The sequence below is a fragment of the Anomaloglossus baeobatrachus genome, chromosome 4, assembly GCF_048569485.1.
Source record: "Anomaloglossus baeobatrachus isolate aAnoBae1 chromosome 4, aAnoBae1.hap1, whole genome shotgun sequence".
Classification (NCBI taxonomy): domain Eukaryota; kingdom Metazoa; phylum Chordata; class Amphibia; order Anura; family Aromobatidae; genus Anomaloglossus; species Anomaloglossus baeobatrachus.
Genome location: NC_134356.1, coordinates 555371003 through 555383627, shown reverse-complemented (window position 1 = coordinate 555383627; position 12625 = coordinate 555371003).

The window sequence follows — 12625 nt, the reverse complement described above, 5'->3', positions numbered from 1 at the left end:
TTTTTTTCATATTTTTAAAAACTTTTTTTTTACATTTTTTAGTCATTTTACTAGCCCCCTAGTTGACTTTATCACTGCACAGTCTAATCGCTTGTTCATGTCTGCTGATCAGAGTTGCACAGCTCTGATCAGCAGAAATGCAGTGATCCTGTGTGAGCCAGCCCTCTGTTAGTTTGCACAAGAAATACGTCATGATAGTGATATCCAGAATTCAAAAAATGATAGTGACAGTCATCACATGCCCCATCGCTACCATGGCAACCATTGTCTCCCCGTAATTGCTATCAGCAGCCCCATGATGCAGCGGAGAACGGTGCAATCTCCACTGCAGCTATTTAAATTGCGCTGTCACATTTTGGCAGCATGATCTAAGTGGGAAGCAGGTGCGGGTGGATCATGGATCCACCCGTGCTTATTATCCCCACGCGTCTGATGTTCAAATCAGCAGACATATGCAGGGATCACCGCCAGCTCACCGCAGCAGTCGGCGGGGATTACCTCGACATGATGAATGTCCTTGGTCATAAAGGGGTAATGGAAAGGGTCTCTTTCAATTTGGATCAAATACACTCAATCAATTTTTTTTTTCTGTCGATGTGGAGCGAATCTGTAGAATTCAAATTGGGGCTAATTACCTCTAAAGCCTGCTTTACATGTTACAATTCTGCATACGATATCGTATGCGATCGTACCCGCCCCCATCATATGTGCGGCACGTTCAATTTTGTTGAATGTGCCGCACAAACGATTAACCCCCGTCACATGTACTTACCCGTCCATACAACCTCGCTGTGGGCGGCGAACGTCCACTTCCTGGAGTGGGAGGGACGTTCGGCGTCACATCGATGTCACGCGGCAGCCGGCCAATAGAAGCGGACTGGCGGAGATGAGCGGGACGTAAACATCCCGCCCACCTCCTTCCTTCCACATTGTGGGCCGGGAGCCGCAGGACGTAGGTAAGATCTGTTCATCATTCCCGGGGTGTCACACTCTGCGATGTGTGCTACCCCGGGTATGATGAACAACCTGACGTTCAATTCATGAGGAATGAACGACGTGCGTGCGATGAACGTTTTACCGTTCATTCGCAATCGCACGTAGCTGTTACACACTGCAATGTACCTTACGATGCCGGATGTGCGTCACTTATGACGTGACCCCGCCGACACATCGTAAGATATATTGTAGTGTGTAAAGCGGGCTTAACACTAATGTAAACATCTAGTATTAAATTCCATTTTTGTATAATTATCTTTATATTGAGATATATGGGCTATTGTAAACGTGTGAATGGCCCAAATATGACCTATCCTCCTTGTACATTAAGATCTTTCGAGAAGAAGGTGATATTACACTATAAGATCTTATTATGATGCTAATGTAGGATTAGTTTTTAACTTATCATACCCAAAGTTTCTTTATGGCCAAATAGTAACATGTACCTGTGAATGCTCTTTTTTCCTAGCCTGTACAGTATTTCACTTGTCAAAGCAGTTTAAGCTCCAGAGTTGCACTTCATACTGTAAATAGGGTTGTAAATTGTAATCATTTTCAGCTATTTTGAAGTCTATTTGAGAGCTGTCTTAGGTCACCTAGTCAGCAAAGGTGCATACAAGAAGACAAAACGCTTCCTGCTCTCCCTTACCCCTATCCCTGTACTTTTTCGATGTCTCAATTTTGTATAATTTTTTCTGGCTATACAGTAGAGAATTCAGAAGTCTTTTATCTGAACCTGGTGTTTGCAGTTTTCCTGTGATAAGACCATAAGTTAAAACAAAAAAAAATGACGATCGAGCTCTGCCTTGTACTTTGATCCAGGTTGGGCCTATGACCTGGGCTATTTTTTCAAGTATTCCCGACATCTGCAGCCAGCAGTGAACAAAGAATATAATGCAGCAAGTCAACTACTTTACTGATACTGTATTTGCCTTTGTCTGGCATACATCATACATTTTAATAGTGTGCACTTAAATATCAAGATATTTATATTTGAGAAATGTGTTCTTGTGTGCAATCTCATTATAAGCATTTGAGAATATGTAGATATTAAAGAGACCCTGTCATGTAAAAAACGCTATGAACCTGCAGATATAGGGTTAATCTGCAGGTTAAGAGCGTTCTGAAGCAGTCACAATGAGAGATCATAGCCGGTAGGAAAATTTACTTGTATTCTCCCAGTACCATTGGTCTTTCAGTCAAAGGGGTGCAGCTGATTCAGCTTCAGTCACCGCTCAGTGCATAGTCAGCCACGGTTGTAATCACACCTCTGGCTGGCACTGACTTACAGGCGGTTGTGCACTGATGTAGTGCCAGAGAGTGTTATAGCTGTCTGCATCCTGACTGGTGACTGAAGGTACGGTGGTATGTCTCCATGACTGAAAGCCCCAGTATTTTTTACATGACAGGATACATTCAATGTGAAAGGATATGTCAGGATATCATTGAACATAAAGAAGTAAATTAAGATAACTTTCCTAAAGCCAACTCCATATGCCCAACCACCATTCCCATTTCAAGCTAATGCCATTGGATGAAGTAGTCATGTGCTGTCAGTGACATCACCTTAGACATACTTAGTAAATTTTGAAGCTGCTATTCTGGGAGGTATAATCTTGTGCAAATTAGTCTTGTGTCCCTGAACATAAAATTGATTTAAGATGCCATCTGGATGTGATGGGTTCCAGGAGGTTTAAAAAAAAGCTTCCAGCAGTGTCCTAGAGATTTGCCAGAATATACAGGAGTCTGAGACTAGTCAAGCATTACTGTGGAGTATCATCATTTCTTGAGACATCTCAGTCAAAATGTACCTCAGGGTGGTGGCTCCTACACTTGGTTGGCTCAAGTATATTTGTGAAATGTGTTCAGTAGTATTATTCCTTTCTGTTGTTTTATCAGATTTTTTCCTTGATATTAGTGATGCACGAGCGTACTAGCCACTGTTCGATACTCATTCGACCATCGGGGTTCTCGGTAAAGCTCGTTACATGATTGAGTATTGTGGGTGCTTGAGCGCCATGCTTGAGTTCCTATACCACATCTTTTGTAGCTTTTTGACAGACAATCAACATGCAGGGATTACCTGCAATACATATTAATGCTGTAGCCATATTGGCTAATGCCATTACTGTGACTGGCCAGCCGCATCATGTCATCAGGTCTTATTACCTGGGTGTGCGATGTTCTGCACATTTCAGTTCAGGGAGAGTTGTTCTAGCAGAGAGAGCTTAGAGTAGAGTAGGCATACAGTGCCTACAAGTAGTCTTCAACCCCCTGCAGATTTAGCAGGTTTGATAAGATGCAAATAAGTTAGAGCCTGCAAACTTCAAACAAGAGCAGGATTTATTAACAGATGCATAAATCTTACAAACCAACAAGTTATGTTGCTCAGTTAAATTTTAAGAAATTTTCAACATAAAAGTGTGGGTCAATTATTATTCAACCCCTAGGTTTAATATTTTGTGGAATAATCCTTGCTTGCAATTACAGCTAATAATCGTCTTTTATAAGACCTGATCAGGCCAGCACAGGTCTCTGGAGTTATCTTGGCCCACTCCTCCATGCAGATCTTCTCCAAGTTATCTAGGTTCTTTGGGTGTCTCATGTGGACTTTAATCTTGAGCTCCTTCCACAAGTTTTCAATTGGGTTAAGGTCAGGAGATTGACTAGGCCACTGCAACACCTTGATTTTTTCCCTCTTGAACCAGGCCTTGGTTTTCTTGGCTGTGTGCTTTGGGTCGTTGTCTTGTTGGAAGATGAAATGACGACCCATCTTAAGATCCTTGATGGAGGAGCGGAGGTTCTTGGCCAAAATCTCCAGGTAGGCCGTGCTATCCATCTTCCCATGGATGCGGACCAGATGGCCATGCCCCTTGGCTGAGAAACAGCCCCACAGCATGATGCTGCCACCACCATGCTTGACTGTAGGGATGGTATTCTTGGGGTCGTATGCAGTGCCATCCAGTCTCCAAACGTCACGTGTGTGGTTGGCACCAAAGATCTCGATCTTGGTCTCATCAGACCAGAGAACCTTGAACCAGTCTGTCTCAGAGTCCTCCAAGTGATCATGAGCAAACTGTAGACGAGCCTTGACATGATGCTTTGAAAGTAAAGGTTCCTTACGGGCTCGTCTGGAACGGAGACCATTGCGGGGGAGTACGTTACTTATGGTATTGACTGAAACCAATGTCCCCACTGCCATGAGATCTTCCCGGAGCTCCTTCCTTGTTGTTCTTGGGTTAGCCTTGACTCTTCGGACAAGCCTGGCCTCGGCACGGGTGGAAACTTTCAAAGGCTGTCCAGGCCGTGGAAGGCTAACAGTAGTTCCATAAGCCTTCCACTTCCGGATGATGCTCCCAACAGTGGAGACAGGTAGGCCCAACTCCTTGGAAAAGGTTTTGTACCCCTTGCCAGCCTTGTGACCCTCCACGATCTTGTCTCTGATGGCCTTGGAATGCTCCTTTGTCTTTCCCATGTTGACCAAGTATGAGTGCTGTTCACAAGTTTGGGGAGGGTCTTAATTAGTCAGAAAAGGCTGGAAAAAGAGATAATTAATCCAAACATGTGAAGCTCATTGTTCTTTGTGCCTGAAATACTTCTTAATACTTTAGGGCAACCAAACAGAATTTTGGTGGTTTGAGGGTTTGAATAATAAATGACCCTCTGAATAAACTTTTCACAATTTAAAAAAAAAAAAAAAAAAGAAATAACATTCTTTTTTGCTGCAGTGCATTTCACACTTCCAGGCTGATCTACAGTCCAAATGTCACAATGCCAAGTTAATTCCGAATGTGTAAACCTGCTAAATCTGCAGGGGGTTGAATACTACTTGTAGGCACTGTATAGGCAGGGTTTATTGCAAAACAGTCCTCCTATATTTATACCGCTTCTGAACCTTAAAACTAAAGTAATTTTCAGGGATAATTACTGTTCTTTCTTGTATTAAAACTGCTGTTGACATGCCCACCAGGGCCGTGGGACACTCGGAACCGGGACGGTTCTGTTGGGGAGTGGTCACAGCGGCAGGGTCCGACTCTGTAACCCTGGCGGTGTCATTTTAAATGAGTGGGGGGATATTTACAAAGAATAAGTCGTGATGCCACCCGTGGTATGCAGCAAGATATGGGCCGGTGCTGCCATTCAGTTCCCCTGGGGTCAGTGGTGGTGCAGCAGAGGTGGTTCAGCTCTCCACGGGTAGAGCTTAACCCCAGGGTAGGTGATCGCGTATGATGGAGGAATTACCGTTGGGGTGCAGGATCGAAGATGCAGGTAATAACTGGACAACACAGATGCAGTCACCAGTTCTTTACTCACAGTTGTCAGCTCCAGGTTGTTACAATCGGTCAAAGGCGGCTCTTAAGCCAGCTTTACACCTTACAATTAGGTGTGCGATCTCGTATGCGATGTGACAAGCCCAGGTCGCATATGCGATTGAATGAGATTGCACGTAGGTCGTTCATTTGCTGTCACACGTGCGTTAGTAGTCTATGTTAAATTGATCAATTTTGTGTGCGATCCTTTAGATCATGTGTTCCGTGACGTATGCATTGGGCACCCTTTTTTTTTTTTTTTTCATTTATTGACTTGCCAAGCGTGTGTAATGTGTAGGGATGCGTTTTTACTATGTCATCTGCCATTCAGCTCTGGTACATGGCCGCTGACAGCAGCCACAGACAGCCATGTAGCAGAGCTGAATGGCAGATGACAGCAGACACAGACAGAGCCGCACTGTCAGAATGAACTCGGGTGAACCTCACCCGACTTCATTGTCATGCTGCGGCTCTGTCTGTGTCGCGTCCTGATTAGCGGTCACCTGTGAAGGGCTCACAGGTGACTGCTAATCTCCTGAGTAAGTGAATTGAGCAGCCCTCTCTCATATACTCACCGATACCCGATCCCCGGCGCTGCACGGCATTCACACTGCTCCGGCGGCTTTTACTGTTTTAAAAAAAGCCGGCCGCCCATTAAACAATCTCGTATTCCCTGCTTTCCCCGCCCACCGGCGCCTATGATTGGTTACAGTGAGACACGCCCCCATGCTGAGTGACAGGTGTCACACTGCACCCAATCACAGCAGCCGGTGGGCGTGTCTATACTGTGCAGTGAAATAAATAATTAAATAATTAAAAAAAACCGGCGTGCGGTCCCCCCCAATTTTAAAACCAGCCAGATAAAGCCATACGGCTGAAGGCTGCTATTCTCAGGATGGGGAGCTCCACGTTATGGGGAGCCCCCCAGCCTAACAATATCAGTCAGCAGCCGCCCAGAATTGCCGCATACATTAGATGCGACAGTTCTGGGACTGTACCCGGCTCTTCCCGATTTGCCCTGGTGCGTTGGCAAATCGGGGTAATAAGGAGTTATTGGAAGCCCATAGCTGCCAATAAGTCCTAGATTAATCATGTCAGGCGTCAATGAGACACCCTCCATGATTAATCTGTAAATTACAGTAAATAAACACACACACACATGAAAAAATCCTTTATTAGAAATATAAAACACAAACATATACCCTGGTTAACCACTTTAATCAGCCCCAAAAAGCCCTCCTTGTCCGGCGTACTCCAGGATGGTCCAGCGTCGCATCCAGCGCTGCTGCATGGAGGTGACCGGAGCTGCAGCAGACACAGCCGCTCCGGTCACCTCCACACAGCAAATGAATCGCGAATCTTTTATATCGCGCTACTCACCTCAGTTGCTGCGTGGAGGTGAGAGGAGCAGCGGTGAGTAGCGCGATCAGCTGAGCTGTCACTGAGGTTACCCGCGGCCACCGCTGCATCCACCGCTGGATTCAGTGACAGCGGGTAACCTCAGTGATAGCTCAGCTGATCGCGCGGCTGTCTTCATTTGCTGTGTGGAGGTGACCGGAGCGGCTGTGTCTGCTGCAGCTCCGGTCACCTCCATGCAGCAGCGCTGGATGCGACGCTGGACCATCCTGGAGTACGCCGGACAAGGAGGGCTTTTTGGGGCTGATTAAAGTGGTTAACCAGGGTATATGTTTGTGTTTTTTATTTCTAATAAAGGATTTTTTCATGTGTGTGTGTGTGTGTTTATTTACTGTAATTTACAGATTAATCATGGAGGGTGTCTCATAGACGCCTGACATGATTAATCTAGGACTTATTGGCAGCTATGGGCTTCCAATAACTCCTTATTACCCCGATTTGCCAACGCACCAGGGCAAATCGGGAAGAGCCGGGTACAGTCCCAGAACTGTCGCATCTAATGTATGCGGCAATTCTGGGCGGCTGCTGACTGATATTGTTAGGCTGGGGGGCTCCCCATAACGTGGAGCTCCCCATCCTGAGAATAGCAGCCTTCAGCCGTATGGCTTTATCTGGCTGGTTTTAAAATTGGGGGGGACCGCACGCCGGTTTTTTTTAATTATTTAATTATTTATTTCACTGCACAGTATAGACATGCCCACCGGCTGCTGTGATTGGGTGCAGTGTGACACCTGTCACTCAGCGTGGGGGCGTGTCTCACTGTAACCAATCATAGGTGCCGGTGGGCGGGGAAAGCAGGGAATACGAGATTGTTTAATGGGCGGCCGGCTTTTTCAAAACAGTAAAAGCCGCCGGAGCAGTGTGAATGCCGTGCAGAGCCGGGCCGGGGATCGGAGATCGGTGAGTATGAGAGAGGGGGTAAGAGGGATAGACTGACATGGACAGAGAGAGAGGGACAGAGATAGTGACGGACTGACAGAGATTAGTGCATGACAGACATTGTGAGGCGCTTCAGAATGCAGCTTTTCAGCTGCGCTCTCAAGCAGACCTTTTTTAAGCTGCGGTGCAGAGCGCACACCTGCGCACATAGCATCAGACACCAAAATCGTATGAGGGATGTCACACGTTACAATTGACTAGGTTCATACAACAAAATGTCCAATGTATGAGGAATAAACGACGTGTATGCGATCACCATATTTTCGTTCAATCTTGATTGCACGTAGGTGTCACACGCAAATACGTCACGAACGATGCAGGATGTGCGTCACTTACAACTTGACCCCGACGACGGATTGAAAGATTTATTGAAGCGTGTAAAGCAGGCATTAGAGTGCCAAATCCTCCTGTGATGGGATCCAGCCGATCCCGGGTAGTTCAGAGGCCTAAAGGCCGCTTTACACGCTGTGATATCGGTATCAATATTGCTAGCATGGGTACCTGCCCCCATCTGTTTTGCGACACGGGCAAATCGCTGCCCGTGCCGCACAACATCGCCCAGACCTGTCACACATACTTACCTGCCCGGCGACGTCACTGTGACCGGTGAACCGCCTCCTTTCTAAGGGGGTGGTTCCTTCAGCGTCACAGCGACGTCACAGCAGCGTCACTGAACCACCGGCCAATAGAAGCAGAGGGGCGAAGATGAGTGGGACGTAATATCCCGCCCACCTCCTTCCTTCGCATTGCGGCCGGGAGGCAGTTAAGGAGAGCTTCCTCGTTCCTGCGGCATCACACGGAGTGATGTGTGCTGCCGCAGGAACGAGGAACAACTTCGTTACTGCTGCAGTAACGATATTTGAGAATGGACCCTCATATCACCGATGAGCGATTTTGCACGTTTTTGCGATGATGCAAAATCGCTCATATGTGTAACACGCAACGGCATCGCTAATACGGCCGGATGTGCATCACAAATTCCGTGACCCCAACGACTTCGCATTAGTGATATCGTAGCGTGTAAAGCCCTCTTAAGACCAATGTACCTTTCTGTATCCCTTTCCAGGTCATCTTTCTGTGCTGGCTTCACCCTCCTGCCCTGCGCCTTCACACACAGAGCCCTGAGCCGGTGTTCGCGGACCCTGTTATGGGTGGCTTGTTTGTCCTATCCCTTGGCCCTCTGTGGTCACCTTTTCAATGGATGTATGTGGATGTGGCTTCGGCACTTGAAGTTGCCGTAGCCACCGGCTTGCTAGCTGAGCCTGGTTGTTCTCCACTAGTCTAGGGGGGCGGTCCCCTTTGCGGCCTCGTCCCTCCACAACTGTACAACGGCTGTTGATGCGAGCCCACGGGTGGATTTCTCACTTCCCATGGCTCTAAGGCGGGCTTTGCACACTACGACATCGCAGGTGCGATGTCGGTGGGGTCAAATTGAAAGTGACGCACATCCGGCATCGCATGCGACATCGTAGTGTGTAAAGCCTAGATGATACGATTAACGAGCGCAAAATCGTCGTAATCGTATCATCGGTGCAGCGTCGGCGTAATCCATAATTACGCTGACGCGACGGTCCGATGTTGTTCCTCGCTCCTGCGGCAGCACACATCGCTGTGTGTGAAGTCGCAGTAGCGAGAAACATCTCCTACCGGCATCACAGCGGCTTCCGTAGGATATGTAGAAGGAAGGAGGTGGGCGGGATGTTTACATCCTGCTCATCTCCGCCCCTCCGTCGCTATTGGCCGCCTGCCATGTGACGTCGCTATGACGCTGCACGACCCGCTCCCTTAGGAAGGAGGCGGGTCACCGGCCAGAGCGACGGTCGCAGGGCAGGTGAGTGCATGTGAAGCTGGCGTAGCGATAATTTTCGCTACGCCAGCTATCACACGATATCGTACCTGCGACGGGGGCGGGGACTATCGCGTACGACATCGCAGCATCGGCTTGCGATGTCGCAACGTGCAAAGCCTGCCTAAGACTCCTTCTTCCATTCCTCCTACTCCTTTACGGTCCCTTTGGCGAGCTCCTGCAGCCCCAGCCCTCAGGACCGCTCTCCTCCACATCTCCTTTGTTCTACTTCCACTGTTCTAAGTCTCCACCCCCTAACTAACCAACCCCACCTCCAGACTGGTTCTGCGACTGTGCTCTCCTAAAGGAACAACTCTCCCTCATCATGGCCTGATGGAGTGTAGCTAAATCAGGAGTGTGTGTGTGTGCAATAGTCTGTGACCTCCTCCTTATCAGGGAATGGGGTCCCACACCTCTGAATGAGGTGCAGTACCTCTGTGGCGACTGGACCCTCAGTGGTGCCACACTGTTACCTACATTCAATGTAGGGATAGCTGCTGGAAGAGGGATAGTTTGGGATTAGAGGCTGAGGCCGTGGGCCCGGTGAAACTGCATTCTGCGGGAGTGCAACCAACACGCTCATCCATGAGACCTATCTTCCTGTCCCAGTTTGCAGATGTGCACATCACTCTTGAAACCAGAACAATGTGACAAGGTGGCGGTTAGATGCAGATAATGCTTCCAGCATTATAACGAGAGATGAGCCACCCCCCTAGTGTTCAAGTTCGGTTCGTTTCGTCGAACGGAGGGTTCGTTCGACGAACGTTCAACGAACGTTCGACGAACCAATTCGAACCCCATTGAAAACAATGGCAGGCAAACACAAACACATAAAAACACATAGATGTACACATACAGTTAATAAACATTGAAATTACACTTACAGGTCCCCGCGACGCGTCCTGCACTCGGTCTCCCGACGCTTTTCCTTCCGATAATCGCTGCATTCTCCCGATAACCAGCACTGATGATAGGACCTTTCCGTGACATCAAAATAGCATGTGACCAGTCATGTGTCTATTATCTCATTGGCTACAGACTGGTCACATGTCTAGACGTCATGCTAGGTCCTGTCAGTGCATCTCTCTGGTATGCAGTGCTCGTTCCAGCATCTGGCACATGGTCGACTTCCCCGTTCCTGCATGTGGGTGCTCTTTACAGAGTAAGCCCACATGCAGGGACTGGCTGCCACAGCTGGTAAATAGCGGCACTGGGAATCACGTGATCGGAGATTGCCGTTGCTAAAGTAACGGTGGCAGCGGACAGCAGCTGCACAACTACAAAGCTCAGCATACTCCATCCAGGACTGTATGCAGGAGTTTTTTGCCCCCCAAAAAATGACGTGGGCTTTGCCATGTTTTTGTATGCTAGCCAGATACAGCAGGCAGCTATGGGCTGCCCCAACCTCCAGCTGCCTATTTGTACCTGGCTGCGAACCAAAAATATAGGGAAGCCCTTTTTTTTTATTATTTCATGAATTTCATGAAATAATTTTAAAAAAAAATTACGTGGGCTTTGCCCAATTTGTGGGTCTAGTTAGGTACAACTTGGAAGCTGGGGATTGGAATCGGCAGCACAGGGTGCCCAATCTTTCTGGGCACCCCTGCTGCGAATTGCAGACCGCAGCCGCTCCAGAAAATGGCGCTTTCATCCAACTCTTCCAGCTGCCCTGGTGACGGGTGGCTCACTGAGTAATAATGGGTTAGGGCTACCTGTATATTAGCAACTGGCCCTAAGCCCGAAATTCATGGTGTCACGCCAATATTAGACATGGCCACCATGAATTTCTAGTACAGATAAAAAAAAACACAACACACAGAAAAATATTTTTATTAGAAATGAAACACAACAAAATTAGTGACTCCATCTTTATTGAAATAAAGAACCCCCCTCCGCAGTAATCCTGGGTCAAGGGTCCTGTGCCATCCAATCCGGATCCAATATCATCTGATCGGTTTGCTGTAAGGCAAAGCGATCAGATGATGTGTCAGGTTCAAGGGCCTGAATCACATGACACAGCAGCTGATTGTATAAACGTGCAAAAAAAACAAAACAAACTATACACTTCTGTACAGACTCCTGTCCGACAGCAGCAGCTGATAGTTTAGGCGGCCGGGCGGTAAAAAGCCAGCCTCACCGCTCGACTAATAGTCTCAGCTGATTCCGTCAGGTGACCGCATCAGCTGATCATTGCCAGGTCTGAGAGAGAAAAGAGAGAGAAAAGAGAGAGAAAAGGGAGAGAAAAGGGAGAGAAAAGAGAGGAGAGAGAAAAAGAGAGAGCGAGAAGAGAGAAAAGAGAGAGAGGAAAGAGAGGACAGAGCAATGCAGCCTCATTCGGTGAACTGTTCCGATTTTAGAGGTGTGGCTCACGGCTCACAGCTGATGTCCGGCTCCTCCCCTCAGTGCATAATTAAATTAAATTATAATTATAAATAAATAATAATTATAATTTAAAATAAATTAAATTCTTTACTTGGGCAGCCGGGACTTGAACTCGTGAACTAATGCTTCTTATGCAGTAGCTCTAACCATTGAGCCACTGCCTCTAATGAGAAACCTAGGCAGATTTGGTAATCTTGATGTCTGAATTGCAGAGTGAAGTCTCTGGTGACATCGCGGCTCACTTCAGGTGCTGCGTGGCGAGGACACAGTGTGCTAGTGTTCTACGGGGCTCCCTGCATCTTCATGTAGCAGAGCTGAAAGCGTCGTGTGGATTACTTCGGACCTGGATTGTTGTTTGGGGATTAATAAAAAGGTAAATGAGGTGTTTTTTGTCTTTTATTCCAAATAAAGGATTTTTCGCTGTGTGTGTTTCTTTACTTTCACTTACAGGTTAATCATGGAAGGTATCTTGGGGAGACACTTGTCATGATTAGCCCCGTTATTACCCTGATTGCCACCGCACCAGGGCAATTCAGGATGAGCGGGGTAGAGTCCCGTGACTGTCACATCTAATGGATGCGGCATTCTGGGCGGCTGCTGGCTGATTTTGTTAGGGTGGTGGGCTCCCCATAACGTGGTGCTCCCCATCCTGACAATACCAGCCTCCAGTCATGTGGCTTTATCCTGGCTGGTATCAAAATTGGGGGGAACCGCATTTTTTTTTTAATTATTATTT